Raw genomic sequence first — 18,079 nt, 5'->3', positions numbered from 1 at the left:
ATGACCCTGGGCCCCATGCATACCTCCAGCGCCCTCCTCAGCCCCTGAAATATGGCCCACAGAGTCTGCAGGCATAGACACCATCAGGCCACTGGAAACTGGATTGGAGGGTCCTGGTGTGTCTTCACCTGGCCACCTCGCCAAGGAGGCAAAAGCAAAGAAAGGGGCTTCTCTGGTGGTCCACAGGCTAAGACTCTGAGCTCCCACTGGAGGGGGACTGGGTTCAACCCCTGATAAGGGAACTAGATCCCACATGCCACAACAAAGAGTTTGCATGCCACAACCAAAGATCTCACTTGCCTCAACAAAGATAGAAGATCCTGAGTGCTACAGCTAAGACCCAGTACAGCCAAAGAAATAAATTAAGCAAATAAATAGAGCTTCCCCAGTGGTCCGGTGGTTAAGAATCCACCTGCCAATGCAGGGAACACAGGTTCGATCCCTCCTCTGGGAAGACTCCACATGCTATAGGTAACTAAGTCCATGGTCCGCAGCTACTGAGCCCACATGCCCTGGAGTCCATGCTTCTTAACAAGAGAAGCCACTGAAATGAAAAGCATGAGCACTGCAATTAGAGTACTCATTCCCCCACTCCCTCATTCAGTGCAATTCCCCCACTCCCTGAAACTAGAGAAAAATACACACAGCAATGAAGACCCAGCACAGCCATAAATAAACAAACATGCTTAAATAAATAAATACACTCTTAAAAAAGCAAAGAGAGAAAATCAGGTAAACAGATGGACAATCTTGAGACAGGGCCCTGATGGCTCCGATGGTAAAGAGTCTGCCTGCAATGCTGGAGACCCAGGTTCAGTCCCTGAATTGGGAAGATCCCCTGGAGCAGGAAATAACAACCCACTCCAGTATTCTTGCCTGGAAAATCCCATGGATGGAGCAGCCTGGCGGGCTACAGTCCATGGGGTCGCAAAGAATCAGACACGACTAAGCGACTAACACACATAGTGTGCTAGAAGGAGCGCCAGAGCTGGACCTAGAAGGCCTCGAGTCTGATCCCACTGCTCACGATAAAATCAGGAGACCCGGATCAAGTCACTCAGCCTTACCCGGTAAAAAAGTGAAACACAGGTGAGTGGAGCAAACTGGGCTCAAACACTGGCTCCTCTACTGCGTGGCTCCTAGAACACCCAAGTCATCCCCTACTCAGAGGCATTTGGCCCCAGTGGTCAGTGTGGACAACTGTCCCTTCTCCAAGGCTCCAGTCCCTCCCTGACCAGTCTTTTATACATAAGATGCAGAGCTGAACTGCCTGGATTTGAGCCCCAGTTCTGCCGGAACGTTTCCAAGCCTCAACTTCTCCATCTCTAAAATGGGAATAAAAATATTACTCACATCAAAGAAAGGGTGACACCTGATCAATCTAGGGAAGAGGTGTTGGAGAAAAAAAATAATAATAATATGGCACAGAGGTAGAGCTCAGAAATGTCAGGCAAAGGAAAGGCTCGGGCATGCTACCATGAATGGGCTGGATCAGGCCAGGGAAAAACGGCTCCTGCGAGGGTGCCTGTGCTGCCAGGGGCTGGCCAAACCCTGCAGAGCCCAAGGGTGCCATGTCCCATTTCTGCTCCCAAACACACTGGCATCTGGGCTCTCTGATCACTTTCCTTGAGGCCGCAAGAGTCGAGAAGCACTCAGACACATAGGCAGCTAGGTCTATACAAAGACCACTGTAAATATCAGTAACAAGTCCTAATAAGAAGAAAGAGGAGGGAAAAAATCTCATTTCATCCTCATAACCATTCCCGCAACAATGAAGCTAGTTTGTCTCATGGCCTCTGTTCTCAAGGGGCCCCAGTGCCTAGGTGGTGACAAGCAAGCATCCCACGGTACCAGAGGTGAGCCCTTCTTACGAGCCAGCACCCCTGGGAGCAGACAGCAGACTGTCTTGGTGAAAAGGCCTCTACTTGCAATAGATAGGGAGGACCCAAGGACCTGGCAGGGAGTCAGCAGAGGAAAATAACTGAACTTCTCTACATGTGACAAGGAAGAGTTTTTCTGTTTTTTGGGTTTTGGTTTTTTTTTTTTACTATTGAGAGGAAAGAACAGGGGAGTGTGAAAAAGGGAAACAGTTGAGAAGGGAAGAAGTTGGGGAAGGTGTTGCCCTGTGACATTGGGTGAAGCCCTGATGATGGACAGGTTTGATATTGTTTAAGATGAGAATATTTTCTAGATGGATATACTCAGTGTTGGACAAAAGCCCATATTACAGATTAGTAAACTGAGATGCGGCAAGGAGATCAAACGACTACCTAGTGATAGAACCATGACCCAAATGCGAGTCTTCTGAGTTCTTATCTAGGACATCCCTTCCTATAACTTAAATTGATGTGTTCTTTGAAGAATGAGATAAAGTAGCATTTTTGTGACTTTAATGTTATACATGTTTAATATTGTCACCTGGGTAAGATACACTGAAGAAGTGTTTCATTAAAAGATTAATAATTTTTTAAAAAAGAAGAAGAAGGTATTTTCCAATGGTGTCAACCCCTCATCCCCTAAATATGACCTGAGTTCTACTGCACTTGGCATCCAATGAATGCTTGGGAGGAGGGAGTTTTGGGCTGAGTTTTCCAATTGGATTTGCAAGTGTTAATCAAAGACTGAAATTCTGGAGACAAAAGGCCCAAGGCAGAGGTGTCACCGAAAATGTAAGACCCAGAAAGAGAGGTAGAGAACTTGGGAGGGTTTGAATACACTTTAGACATATAATGGAAGCTCTAATCAATCTTATCTAGAATTCAAAGGATTAGGGAAAGCCATTTGATACCTGGAGTCCACAAATAATCTCCATCTAGAGAGTGGTCCGAGATGCATGCAAAGTTCAACAGAATCACTATGGGAGAAACAGGTAACCATTCTTGTGGAGTTTGCAGATAAATAAAAGTTTTTTATCCCATAAGGCCATTCACTCCAAGAAAAGGAAATGGCATAATCAAAAACTCATGGTCATGAATGGGTGCCATGCTTGAGAATGGGGGCTGATGCAGAGGACCCAGAAGGTTGGGAGAAGACATCAGAGTGGAGAAGTTGAACATGGGGTGGCAGAGGGCCAGGTCAGGGACATATCAATGTACCAACTCACTGAGGCATTTGAACATGGCCTACAAGAGAGGGAGGCATCCTTGAAGCACTTTCAGGAGTAGCCTATCAAGGCCAGACCTGTGTTACACGAAGTTCAGAAAAGAGGAGGGGCCGGGTGGGGAGTGCAGAAGCCTACCCCGGGGTTGTAGCCTCCTAACAAGCAAACAGCAACAACAATAAAAACAGACGCACGACCTGACCAACCAATGCACGACACAGAGCATGGGAGTGAGCAAAAAGCATCTGGAAATTCTCAAGGTCATTAGTCATTGTGGAAATGTGAATGACAACAACCACCTGCCTCCCGTGCTAGGCTTAAAAACCACACTTGGAGTGGTCAGTTCCAACTTCACGCTGGTGTTTTCTCTGGGAAAAAAATTGGAAAGGCATCGGGAAGAGTTCAGGAGGCTTCAAATGTGTTCATCATGTGTCGTTTATGGCTAAAAGGAAGCCAAAGTCAAAATGGAAAATGTAAAGTCGGATAATCGGCCAAATGCAAGGTACGTAAACATTCATTTTATTAATCTCCATATCTTTCTGAAGGTCATCGGCCATATTAAAATATTTTCTTAAATAAGGACTCATTTTTCTGTCCATGTCAAAGGTTAAAATAAAAGAATTCCTAGTGATGGGGAAGCTGTAGGGAAATGGCACATGCCATGTACTGCCAGTAAAAGATAGTCTAGCAAAATCTATCAAAATTGTTGAACGTGTGTGAACTCTGATACATCTATTCCACAATGGGGAATTTTCCTCAAGGAAGTTATGATGGATATGACCAAAATTAAGCTTTAGAAGAAAAAGATTAAAAATAATATAAATGTATAGCAATACTCTATAGCCATAGGTGGTGCAGAAAGGCATCACAAGATATGGAGGGATGTACATTATATGTTCACTAACAAAAGAAAAGTTTGATATGTCAGTATGTACATATAATTCCCTTTAAAAAAAAAAAATATGCAGACACAGAGATAAGACATTGAGAGGATACACAGTGAAATGTCAGGAGTGGCCCTTCCTGGGCGGGGTAACCGTGAGTGATATTTATTTTCTCCACTCCTTATCTTTTTCCCTATACTCCTTATATAAGTTAAATTAATAGTAATCATATAAATTAAGATAGCATATGTGTCAAAAAATTTAAAAATACTATCTCTGTCTGCATGTCAATCAACTCAGATTGCCATAGGAAACACCATAGACTGGATGGCTTAACAATGGAAACTTACTTCTCAAGGGTATGGAGATGGAGAAGTCCAAGGTCAAAATGCTGGAAGATTTAATTTCTGGTGAGAACTCTCTTCTCAGTTGGTGGATGGCTCCCTTCCCTCTGTGTGCCCATGAGGTCTTTCCTCAGTGCTGCTCATGGGGAGACTGGTCTCTGGTGTCCCTACTTATAGGAGCACCCCGAATCTACGACCTCACCTAACCAGAACTGTCTCCCCAAGACCCATCTCAAAAAACAATCACCATCAAGTTTAGGGCTTCAACATATGAATGGGAGGAGGAGGGAAGGGACACAACACTCAGCCCATAACAACCCCCGAATACATAATCTGAATCTAATCCTGAGGGAAAGAAATCAAATTAAAGAACATTCAATAGGGACTTCCTTGGCAGTCCAGTGACTAAGTCTCTGTGCTCCCAACGCAGGGAACTCAGGTTCAGTCCCTGGTCAGGGAACTAGATCCCATGTGTCACAATGAAAATGGAATAGTCCACATGCCACAGTGAAGACTTGGCACAGCCAAATAAATAATTATCTTTTTTAAAAATGGGCTTAAAAAATAAAAAAGAACATTTGACAAACTTTCCTAGACTTTTCAAAAAATGTCAATGTCATAAAAGACTAGGAAGTATGAGAAAATAATTCCCAGTAAAGGAGAGAAAAGAAACAGTATAAAGAAATGCAACATTGATCTTAAACCAGGAAAATGTGTGTGTGTGTGTATGTGTGTGTGTGTGTGTGTACATATGTATATGGTTATAGTTATAAAGGATATTAAGGCAATTGTGGTTGTTTAATCTCTCAGTCATGTCTGACTTTTTGGACCCCATTGGCTGTAGCCTGCTAGGCTCCTCTGTCCATGGGATTTTTCTGGGCAAGATTACTGAAGTGGGTTGCCATTTCCTCCTCCAGGGGATCTTCCTAACTCAGGGATCGAACCCTCCTCTCTGCGTCTCCTGCATTGCAGGTGGATTCTTTACCACTGAGCCACTGGGGAAGCCCCATTAAGGCAGATGGTGAAATTTAAATACAGGCTACAAATCAGATGATAATATAGTGCCAATGTGGTTCCTTAAGATAAGGGTTCTAAGATATAATGATGAAGTACCTCAGAATAGAGTCGTGTGCCTGAAATGAGTCAGCAATAATAATAACAATAATAAAAATAATAATAACATGTATGTATTTGGAAAGAGAAACAAAGCAAATATGGAAAAATGTTAACACGTGGTGAATCAAGGTAAAGGGTATACAGGAGCCTATTTTACTAGTCTTGGAATTCTTCTGTAAGTTTAAAATGTAAATAAAATTGAACGAAAATCCTTCCCAACAAATAAAATAAAAATTATTTTAAAATAAGATGAAAAAAAGGACTGGGTCATGACATGCTGGAGCCAGCTCATACTGGCTTGCAAGAGCAGATTGTTAAAATTTCAGGAATTTTTCAAGCCAGTGGGCAAGTTGGTAACTTGAAATTGGCCACAGTGGGGTATTGACACCACAGAAATTGGCAATTACTATAAATCAGGGCTTTTTTTTTTTTTTTTTTTCCAGAAAGCAAGTTGTTTTCCAAAACGTCAATGAGTGGAGGGCCTGTTTTTCTCTGTAGCTGGTGGAGACAGGGCCATTCTCTGAATCTCATCCGGCCCTACGTCCTTCCTCCACATGATATTTCTTCTTCTAAGCAGCTGTCAGATTTAACATCGCTTGCGAGTTGCTTAGCTTAATGAGGGCCTCTGTGTCCCCAGTATCCATATAAGGTCAAATCTCTGAATCAAAGAAATGATGGTGGCCATGGTGGAACCGATTCACATCCCACCACGATTCCTGCTTCACGGTGACATGTCGGGGTGGATACAGATGGGAGGCTCTCCCTTTGATGAATGAAATCTGCTCTGAAAGGATGTGGTACAACCTTCCTGTTTGGGAGGATCTACAGTCACTGTTAAGCTTCCCTGGTGGGTCAGCAGTGAAGAATCCCGCTGCAAAGCAGGAGTCACAAGAGACACCAGTTCTTCAGTCCCCTGGATTGATCGGGAAAATCCCCTGGAGGAGGAGATCAGTAGAACAGGACTCAGTCCTACCTTACCCCAGGGGCAAGAAGCGGGCCACTTACCCTCCAACCCCCATGCAGCAGGCTGCACGGTTGCCCCAGCGATATCAGGTCCTAATCCCAGGAGCCTGCAAATGTTATTTTAAATGGTAACTAAAGGGCTTTACAGACATGATTAAGTTAAGGGTTTTGAGATGAAACTTCCCTGGATTATCCAGGTGGGCCCTAAATGCAATCACAGCTATCCTCATCAGAGGGAGACAGAGGGAGATGTTACAAACAGAAGAGGAGAAGGCAACATGACCACAGAGACAGATATGAGAGTAATGTGTCGCCACAAGCCAAGGAGTGTAGGCAGCCACCAGACGCTGGAAGAGGCAAGGAATGGCTTCTTCCTTAGAGACTCTGGAGGGAGTAGGGGCCTTCTTAATTTCAGCCCTGTGCTGTGTTGTGCTGTGCTAAGTCCCTATAGTCATGTCTGACTCTTTTCGACCCCATGGACTATAGCTTCCCAGGCTCCTCTGTCCAAGGGATTCTCTAGGCAAGAATACTGAAGTGGGTTGCCATGCCCTCCTCCAGGGCATCTTGCTGACCCAGTGATCTTGATTTTGGATTTCTGGCCTCCAGAACTGTGACAGCATAAATTTCTGTTGTTTAGGCCATCAAATTTGTGGTAATTTGATACAGGAGTGGAAACACTAACATGCACACATCAGGCACTCACTTGTCCCAAGGGCTGCCCTTCCAGGTTTCCCCAAGGAATAGCAGAGACAAATCTTCCTAACAAAGTCACAGATGGGTTCAGCAGGATGCCAAGTAAGTACCTTCTGGAAGATGAACGCCAGGGGGATGTGGTCAGGCCACAGAGAGCGTCAGCCTCAGGGATACAGACCGCCTTGGTTCTCTCACTACACTCACCCCTGGAGCTGAACAGAGCAGGAGGCTCTGGTTGCGCTGATCTCTGTGGCTGCCAGGTTAAGTCCTCACCTTTCTCTGCAAGGGGACAGCTTAAAATGCCCAGGTATCAGAAGCTAACGCCACAGACAATCATGGGGTCAGAAGCTCGGGAGAAAAGAATGGGACAGAAATGCCTGCACCCGTGACTGGGATGGCGAAAAGCTGGTACCCACCCTCCCCTGGTATCATACCACCTGGATGCCACCAGCCATGCCTTTGAGGGCAGGCTTTAGAGGAGGAGACTGTCAGCTGTTCCCATCTCCTGACCCCAGTTGTTGCATTATACTGAAAAAATTTCCATGGTCAAACACATCTGGGCAAGACAGAATCAAGCAAAGTTAAACCAATTCTCTCATGCAAGAGAGAAATGTTATGCTTCCCAATTTTTATCTTTTTCTAATATATTTTTTGCAAAACATCTCATGGGATTTGTTTCATGAACCATTTCTAGGGGAAGTGATGCCCAGCTAAGCTGGTAAGATACGGCCCAACAGGGCCATGGGGAAAGGGCTCAGGTGGTGGGAGTGGAAAGAAGAGGCTCCCAGGTCTGAGGTCGTGATGATGTTCTGATATCCTGGCCCAGGCAACTTATAGTGTTGTCTCCTCTCCCCTCTTCAACCGCAAGAGGAAGATGTCATGGTCCCCTCTTGTTTTTTTTAACATTTGTTTATTGTTGTCACATTTTGTTTTGAACATCAAACCCTGCACCAAAATATGAGCCATTTATCTTAAGATAGCTGTCTTGGCCATAAACTAAGTGCGGAACTGATGCTTGCAATTAATTTCTGACAACTTATTAGTGGCACTGCTATCTAATAATCAAATATGTCATCATAGACTGAATGTAATGATTAAATTAAAAGAGCAAAGTTTTCCCCTTCCCTTTACTACCCTTAAAACAAGCCAAGAAAAAAAAAAAAAGTAGTTTCACCTGGGAAGAGCACTGACTTTAAACAAAAACTCAATTTTTAACCAGTTTCATGAGATGAGATGAGCAAACTGAGGTTCTGAGGAATGAATGGGATGGTGAAGAGCAAACAGACTGGGCAGCGGTGCCAGGAGTGGGATGGATCCAGCTGCCTCTGACTGGACTGGGGTCATCTGAGGCTGATCCAGAGAGTAAGGGTGAATTGCACTGGGGTGACTTGTAACTGGCCTTGAGGCTTTCACGGGCCAGGAATCAAGAAAAAGGATGTCAGTCGTCCTGGCTGAGTGATGGATGAGAGAGAGCAGGAAGTCATCCCAGTCTTGTTTCTTCCCTACCACGTGGGCAATGGCCCACCTGCCCTGCTGAAAAGCCACTTGGTTTCCTTGGATCAAATCTGCTTGAGGCAGAGAGACCATGAATGGGGGGAGTGTCTGGCACCAGGTGGGCTTCCCATTCCTGTTTTTTCAGAACTGGTCTCACCTCTGCTTTCTCATCACAAGTGAGTTGACGGGTACCGGGATAGCAAGTTAAGATCAGCGGCTGGCACATGTGCATTCTAGCCCACAGACTCCTGGCTGTACAGAGGAGCCCAGCTCACAGCCCCTCTAACTTCACTGCCCCTGAACCCTACCTCTGGTCAGCCTAACCAGAGACTTCAGGAGCCACTGTGGCCTCCCAACCTGCCTGCCCTCAACCAAGTCCCCTTGCACAGCATCTTCCTATCCAAAGACTGATCTTGTTAAAGATGCAGTGACCGAGAGAGGCAACAGGACTTTAAAAATGCAGCCAGTGAAGGTCAGAATTCTCCATGCCTGCTTCAGAGAGGACGTACTTGCTGGTTTTGGCTGGGGTGCCTGGGCATAATTAGGCCCATAGAGTGAGCAGAGATTGGAGAACCAGATAAAACAGCTGAGCTCCGGGGATGGAAGGAAGACGATTCTGTCTTGCTGCCTCAGACAAGAGCCACAGAGGAGGGGACACAGCCTGGGCTGCTGTTCCCTCCCCAGCATCTTGCCATCCTAACTGTGGTCCCTGGACCACCAGCAGCAGCACCACCACCTGGGAGCTTGTTGGAAATGATGACTCTCAGCCCCAGTCTAGAACTACGAGATCAGGATCCGCATTGTGACAAGATGTCCAGGAAATTGATGCACCTCTTCAAGTTTGAGAAGCCTCACCCTCGCAGTCTGAGCTTCTCTCTCACTGGAACTGGGAGCAAGAAGGAAGCTGATGAGATCTCACACTTCCTGTCATCTGGTAAGTAGGGATCACTATGGGACCCTCGAGGGGTCACTTTGCCACCCTCTCCATCATCACTTGACTCAGTGGTCCCTGACCTAAGAGAGTCCGGGTGGGAAGTCGGCTCCTTCTCATCACCAGCCCCGCTTGGCTCGTGGGCTTCTTGGGGCCCTTGCCTCCATCTGCCAAAAGCATGGGGGCCATCTCTCCACCCCAAACTTTTGTGTCTTTGTAAAATGTTTAGCAAAAAACTGCCGACTATGTAAATCAGAGATCATTAGAGGTTGGGTTTTTCCTTAAAGAATGGATTCAGCAAAATGCTGTTTTCTCCCCGGCTCTGGGTCTCTATTTAGGGGATTGGAGCTCTGTTTATTTATTTATTTATTTATTTATTCATTAGCTGGGCCCACAGTCAAGGAGAAGGGAGCAGGGCTATTAATCTTTCCTGTCATCCATTCACAGATGTGGAGTTCACACCACAGCAAATGTGAAGTCAGCAGTACACAACCACAAGGTGGAAATTTCAAGAGAAACAAGCTTGGAGGAATAAAAAAAAAAATTAAAAATAAAAGGGAAGTGGGGGCAGGGTGGGAGAAAGCGAGATACGGAGACAGAACACATTTAAAATACAGCGTCTGTGACTCCCCGGGCGCTTGTGTGTGCCTGAGAGTAATCTTGTTCCCAGCATGGAAGTGCCATTGATATGTTAATAATAATTTTCTTTTCTCTTCATCCTAAAGAAATGAAGTTTGCAAACTGATTCTGATGAAGTAGATCTGTGTGTGTGTGTATGTACATGTGTGTGTGTCACACATAGAGCCTGAGACAGACACACTCATGCTCACATTCCCTTCTCTGCCTATTTATGGCCCTAGTTAGTAGCTTCTGGAAATCTCCATGGGAAGGCAAGTGATCAGAGGCTGTGACGAGGTCTGAGAAGGGACTTGTGTCCTTTGGGGAATAATGCGACCGCCAGCTCTCAGGGTGGGGAGGTGGGGTCTAGGCTGCAATGACCATGCTTTTCCCTGCAGTGGAAGCCCACAAAAGCTCCCCCAGGGAGTTCTAAACACAAGGACACCCCACCAACCAGTGTCCTTGAATCAGTGCTGGGCAATGAGAAGGTAAACCAGAAGGATCAGCCCCCAGCTTCCAAGAATAGGCAGTTTTCTAGAGCCTGACCACATTTCCTTCTTGCTCTGTTCTTATCTGGGGGACCTGATCCTTCAGCTCTTTGCTGGTCAGCTCTTTCCGCTACTGGACCTGGAATGGATGGGTGGCTGAGCCACAGAGCGCACTGACTTCTCAGAAAATTCCAGGGACCTGGTACTGTACCCATCCCTCAGGCCAGAGGCACTGCTCATCCATCCCAACCTGGTCCAAACCTGACTTCGTCTTTTTCCTTGAGCCACCGCAGTTCCCTTGCCCCTGTGCCTGCCACCTCTCCATCTGTATTTCTCCTCCCTCACTGGTCTGAGAGGCTGAGTTTCCGGGCCACACAGCCACATCCAGAAATAGTCCCCCATCTCAGATGGAGGGGATGCTGAATCCAGTTTTGCATGGAGCGCGCCCAGCACCACCATGAATAACAGCAGAGGAAGGCTGCCTTTGGAGGTAGCTGAGATCAACGTCTCTCATCAGAATGTGAGCTCCTTAGGGCACAGAAATCATGTTTATTCAATCCCTGCTCCTTGACACTTGGTGGATTCTCAGTGAACATTTGCTGGATTGTGTTGAATTCTGGTTCAAAAGCAAAGCTGATGAAAAGGCAGGCTGCCTGGGGGAAATGGTTAGGTTTGTGCTGAAAGTAACTGTATGAGCTCAATGTTCTCCCTGGATTGAGAAAAGGATGAGACTTATACTGGCTGATGGATGGAGGACTGTGTTGAGGATTCTGAGGCTGTGTCAGACTCAAGGGGGGAGTTTGGTGATCCCCTGGCAAGTCTGTCCCGCATGCACGAAGGGGAGTGATGATGCTGTGCCTCACACTCAGGTGATGAAGGGCGGCTGCCTTAAGTCACCAAGTTTTTACCCTGAGTGTGGATTTGCAGATCATATTGGCCCCAAAGAGGTAGAGACTGATGGCACAGGGCATTGGTTTAATGCATGAAAAGAGGAAGAAGAGCCAGACGTGGAGCTGAGCCCACACACAGCCCAGGGAGCCCAACCCCAGGCAGTGGCCCCAGTGGAAAGGCTGAGTGTGGCTGCAGGAACAAGTCTTAAGCTGCCCAGCACTTGAAGGCTGTGAAGCACAAGTGGTTCATCCTTCTGTCCAGCCCTGTTTCCACAAGTGCCCGTTCCTTTACTGCAACACTCAATGTTCATGTCTGTAAATTGAAAACAATGAAACCCAGTCCCAAGAAAGGAATAAAAAGCAAAACATATTCATATCATCAACATAGTACAGAGCATACCACCCCCATCCCAGTGATAAATATCGACTTCCTCAAAGACAATCAGAGCCCCAACACACTGCCTGAACGACTTACAACCTCTTCTCTTGGTTCCCACCTCACCCTAGATTCCAGCTACTCTAAGCTCCAGACCCGATGTTCACTCTTACCTCTTGCCTTTGTTCCTCCTTTCCTCCACCAGTCATCTCTCCCTACCCTTTGCTGAAATTGCTGAACCAATCCTTTAGGTTTCAGATTAGACGTTGCCTCCTCCAGGAAGCATTGCCTGATCCCATCCCACCCCCAAAGCTATACACTTACTTCTGTCACAGGACTATTATATTTGTCATTGCCTATTTATCTGTTTTGGAGAAGGCAATGGCACCCCACTCCAGTACTCTTGCCTGGAAAATCCCATGGATGGAGGAGCCTGGTGGGCTGCAGTCCATGGGGTCGCTAAGGGTCGGACACGACTGAGCGACTTCACTTTCACTTTTCACTTTCATGCATTGGAGAAGGAAATGGCAACCCACTCCAGTGTTCTTGCATGGAGAATCCCAGGGACGGGGGAGCCTGGTGGGCTGCCGTCTCTGGGGTCGCACAGAGTCGGACACGACTGAAGTGACTTAGCAGCAGCATAGCATTTATCTGTTTGACTTTTTCGCTGGACTATTGATTGCCATTTTTTCCTGTGGAGAGCCAATAGTAAATAGCTTAGTCATTAGAGGCTACATGGTCTCTGTCTCAACCACTCAAACTCTGTCCTTGTCACCAAAACAACTGGCTGCTGCTGCTGCTAAGATGCTTCAGTCGTGTCCGACTCTTAGTGACCCCTTGGACCACAGCCTACCAGGCTCCTCCATCCATGGGATTTTCCAGGCAAGAGTACTGGAGTAGGTTGCCACTGCCTTCTCTGAAAGCAACTGGAGACATCGTATAAACAAACAAGCTTGGCTGTGTTTCAAAAAAAATTATATACAAAAAGGATGGTGTGGTGGGCCAATTCAGGCCCACGGGCCAGGGCATGCCCTGCACTAGATGATGAGTTTCTCAAAGCAGCAAGTGTCCTTTGTTCAATTGGCCCTTCCACGGTACTGGCAGAGAGGAGATCAGTTCACTTCAGTCGCTCAGTCGTGTCCGACTCCTTGCGATCCCATGGACTGCAGCACGCCAGGCCTCCCTGTCCATCACCAACTCCTGGAGTTTACTCAAACTCATGTCCCTTGAGTCAGTGATGCCATCCAATCATCTCATCCTCTGTTGTCCCCTTCTCCTGCCCTCAATCTTTCCCAGCATCAGGGTCTTTTCAAATGAATCAGTTCTTCGCATCAAGTGGCCAAAGTATTGGAGTTTCAGCTTCAGCATCAGTCCTTCCAATGAATATTCAGGACTGATTTCCTTGAAGATGGACTCTTTGGATCTCCTTGCAGTCCAAGGGACTCAGGAGTCTTCTCCAACACCACAGTTCAAAAAGCATCAATTCTTCAGTGCTCAGCTTTCTATACAGTCCAACTCTCACACCCAAAGATACTTGATCCTTAATGAACAGGAGAACGGTGTTGAAAAAAATTGTTTGCAATCCCTGCCATCACCTGCTGGATTGAATTAACCCATCATACCCCTAAAGTCTGGAGAGGGCTGCCTGGGCATGGAGCTTGAGTCTGAGTATGGCTGGGACCATCTCTTGTGCTGGAGAGTGACACCAGGACTGGTGAACGTACTGTCTCCAAGGCCGGACCCAGGAGGCCACACGCACCTGTTCTTCACTCTTTCTGCCTCTCCTCACCCATTAGGAACCTGTTGTTCTGGCAGGTGGCCACCAACACCACTTCCTGAAGGTACCATTGCTTCTGTGGGACATTGTTTCTGCCACCGCTGGGCACTTCCATGCCCTGCCCTGTGCCAAGCACAGTCATTGCAGTTGCTTTACGGCCAGTAGGATTTCAAAGTCCCACAAAGAAGGGCTGTGGTTTGAGAGAAGAAAGTCCCTCTCCCCTCTTATGTGAACGTCCCCAGAGGAGACTCAGGTAATTAACGCCTCTTAGTCCCCAGTAGGAGAAGGAAATGGCAACCCACTCCAGTGTTCTTGCCTGGAAAATCCCAGGGACAGGGGAGCCTGGTGGGCTGCCGTTTATGGGGTCACACAGAGTCAGACACGACTGAAGTGACTTAGCAGCAGCAGTCCCCAGTAACTCAGAGTTTTACAGAAACAATAAACTCTCCCCAGGAACCAGTCATGAGTCAATGGTGAGGAAAGGGACCAGGCAGGGCATGAAGCCAGAGAATTACCCCTTCCTTCAAGGAGTGAGGTTTTGTTACTTGGGTAAATTCTGTGACCCTGGCTCTGTATTATCCCAGAAAGAGCTCATGTAAGAATCCTGTTTCTCTTGTAACTAGCTTCCTGCCCATACAGCCCAACAGTTTATCAGACATTCCCAAATAAGTATGAAATTATGTGCACACAACTTAAAGGTTTAACCCCAATACATCAATCTCCAAACCCCTCTGGATAAATAGTCAACTGCATCTTTGGTCCTAATTCTTACTTCATCACATTAAGATTGTGCATCTCAGACTTCCCTGGTGGTCCAGTGGATAAGAATCCGCCTGCCAGTGCAGGGGACACAGGTTTGATCCCTGGTCTGGGAAGATTCTACAAGCCATGGAGCAACTAAGCCCACAAGCCACAACTACTGAAGCCCGTGTGCCTAGAGTTTGTGCATAGAAACCACCACAGCGAGAAGCCAGTTCACTGCAGTGAAATGTAGCCCCCGCTTGCCACAATTAGAGAAAGCCCGAGTGCAGCAACGAAGATCCAGCACAACCAAAAATTAATTAATTAATTTTTTTTTAAAAAAGATCGTGCATCTCACCTTGTAACTCATCATGTAACTTGCATGGCAAGTAGGCCCTCCTACTGAGGGGAGGAGCTTATGTCTCTTGCCCCATTGATGTTTGGCCCATGTGAGCCATGTGACTCACTTTAACCAATAGAATGACAGCAGACCTGACCAAACAGAAGCTCAGGTGTGCATGGACAGTTTGCTTGCTCTCTTAAGTTTCTCCCATTCTCCATTAGAAGACCATGCTTTGGGGAGCTGTTGGTCCAAGGAGAATAAAATTCTGTGGAGCAGATCTGAACCCAGCTTTCCTCCTGAAGTCCACTCCGGCCCAGCCAAGACCAGCTGAACCCCAGTCAAGCCACAGACCCATGAGAGAGAGAAAAAAAAATGTTTGCTCTTGTTTGCCACTGGTTTGGGGTTATTTGTTATGTAGCATTACTATAGCAGGAACCAAATAACAAAGTAGGGAACTCTCTCCAAGTCTTCCAGATGATCCTCCAGGGACTGACTTACAAGGTGTCCAGAATGCTTGGGGGTACCCGCTGCCCCATGCTTCTTCAGCAACAGCTTTGACCATTTGGATCCAGTTCTGTATTGGACAGAGACAGGGAAGGCACTGAGTTTTGAAAGCCTTTCGTCTTCATTTGGTTTGGGCTTTCTTTAATCAGGCTCTGGGGCTCAGCAGAGGCTCCCCTGGTCACTACCGGCTTTGAGGAAAGGGTCTGAGTTACCATCTTTCAAAGGTGATGGAAAAGCCAGTTGCTTTTAACAGACAGCCCTTATGCAGGGCTACAAGGACAAAGCTAACCCTGAGTCAACTGTTTATGGCAAACAAATGAGGAATTAATTCACCTTGATTCCATGATTTTCAGCAGAATTTAGTCCTGCAGATGAGTCAGAGTCTCTGAACCTCATGAATTGGGTGAGTCCAGTCCCTGGGTATGAAAGATCCACTGGAGAAGGCAATGGCTACCCACTCCAGTATTCTTGCCTGGAGAATTCTATGGACACAGGAGCCTGGCAGGCCACAGGCCACAGGGTCGCAAAGGGTTGAACATGACCAAGCAATTAACACTTTCACACTTTCATCAGAAATGCAAATCTTTGTCATGACAGGAAAACATATTGAAAAGTTATGGTCAGTTTGGGGGAAATGGTGTGAATTGTTCACTTTCCCCTAACCACATCCCTTTGCAATTTGACTTTGCAAGTCATCCCATCAAGAGGTTGAATCAGTTTCCCCACCCCTTCAATCTGACTAAGCTGGTGATTTGCTTTGACCCATGGAATTCAGAGAGAGCATGTTGCGTCACATCTAAGCCCAGGTCTCAAGAGACATTGGGCTTCTCAGGAGGCTCAGTGGTAAAGAATCCACTTGTCAGTGCAAGAGACATGGGTTCAATCCCTGGGTTGGGAAGATCCCCTGGAGAAGGAAATGGCAACCCACTCCAGTATTCTTATATGAAAAATCCCATGGACAGAGGAACTTGGTGAGCTACAGTCCATGGGATCACAAAGAGTGAGACATAACTTAGCAACTGAGCACACACACACACTCAAGAGAGAGTGCCTGTTTTGTTCTCTTGGAATCCAGTCCAGCCTTTATGAGAACAGATCCTGGAGCTCCAATGAGTCATCTCAGCTGAAGAAATTCTAGACCAGCCAACCCTGCAGTTAGCCTGAGTCACGTGAGTGGGTCCAGCCAAGTCCAGAAAAACCATTCAGCTGAGCTCAGCCCCTTTTACCAATATGGAGAATCAGGAGCTGAGTTAACAGTGGTTAAGTCACCGATTTTAGGGTGGTTTTATGTCTAATAGCAAAACTACTTACAGATACCATTATTAAAAATCCATTGGAAATTCCCTGGCGATCCAGTGGTTAGGACTCTGAGCTCTCACTACCAAGGGCCTGGGTTCAATCCCCGGTCAGGGAATTAAGATCCCACAAGCCAAGTGGCATAGCCAAAGGAAAAACAGTACTTTAAGACAACCTTACACCCATCAATATGGCAACCAAAAAATAAAAAAGAGAGAGAGAGATAGAATTGGAATCCTTGTGTACTGTTGGTGGGACTGCAAAATGGTGCAGCCACTGTCGAAATCAGTATTCAGTTCCTCAGAAAAATTGAATACAGAATCATCATATGATTCAGCAATTCCACTTCTGGATACATACATCCAAAAAACTGAAAGCAGGACCTGGAAGAGATACTGGTACATTCATGTTGATAGCAGCATTATTTACAAAAGTCTAAAGGTGAACGCACTCTAGGCGCCCACTAACAGACGAATAGGTAAGCAAAATGTGGTGTATAACCACAATGGAATATTTTTCAGCCTTAAAAAGGAAGGAGATCCTGTCTTAGGATACGATATGGATGAAACTTGAGGACATTATGTTAAGTAAAATAAGCTAATGACAAAAAGAAAAAAAAAAAAAGACAAGCATCGTATGGCTCCACTTAAATAAGATAACTAGAATTCATAGAAACAGAAAGTAGAATGGTGGTTGCCAGAGGCTGGGAAAGGGAATTAGCATTTAATGTGGACAGAGTTTCAGTTTTGCAAGAGGAAAACAGTTCTGGAGATGGATTGATAGGAATGGTTGCACAAGACTACAAATGTACTTAATACCACTGCGCTGCCCACTTAAAAATTGTTAAGGTGGTAAATTTCATGTTGTGCATATTTTACCACCACAATTACAAATAAAATACAAATGCATTCGGGCACTGCTGTTAGGAACTTCTTAGGAGTAACTAGTATTCAGAGCGGAGAAGGCAATGGCAAGCCACTCCAGAACTCTTGCCTGAAGAATCCCATGGATAGAGGAGCCTGATAGGCTGCAGTCCATGGGGTCGCTACGAGTCGGATGCGACTGAGCGACTTCACTTTCACTTTTCACTTTCACACAATGGAGAAGGCAATGGCAACCCACTCCAGTGTTCTTGCCTGGAGAATCCCAGGGACGGCAGATTGTGGGCTGCCGTCTGTGGGGTCGCACAGAGTCGGACACGACTGAAGCGACTTAGCAGCAGCAGCAGCAGTATTCAGAGAACCTTTAGCCATTCTTTGAAAAAGCATGAATCTCAGGGAGATGAGGAGAAAAGGCGTAAGAAACAGTGTGAAATGCTAGAGCGGTGTCCGGTGGTTCAGAGAGGACTCAGAAGGGAGGGGCTGTGATGTTAACGTTGGATGTTGAATTAGTCAGGATTTTTTGGGTTGAAAGTGACCCAAAAAACCTAATTTCCATTGGCCTAAAAAAAACTGAAATTTTCTGATGCAGCTGAGAATAACACAGGCCGAGGCAACTCAGAATTGGAGACAGACCTTACCA

Source organism: Bos mutus, chromosome 13, assembly GCF_027580195.1.
Source record: "Bos mutus isolate GX-2022 chromosome 13, NWIPB_WYAK_1.1, whole genome shotgun sequence".
Lineage (NCBI taxonomy): Eukaryota > Metazoa > Chordata > Mammalia > Artiodactyla > Bovidae > Bos > Bos mutus.
The sequence above is the reverse complement of the archived record's forward strand: the minus strand, read 5'-3'. Positions refer to the sequence as shown.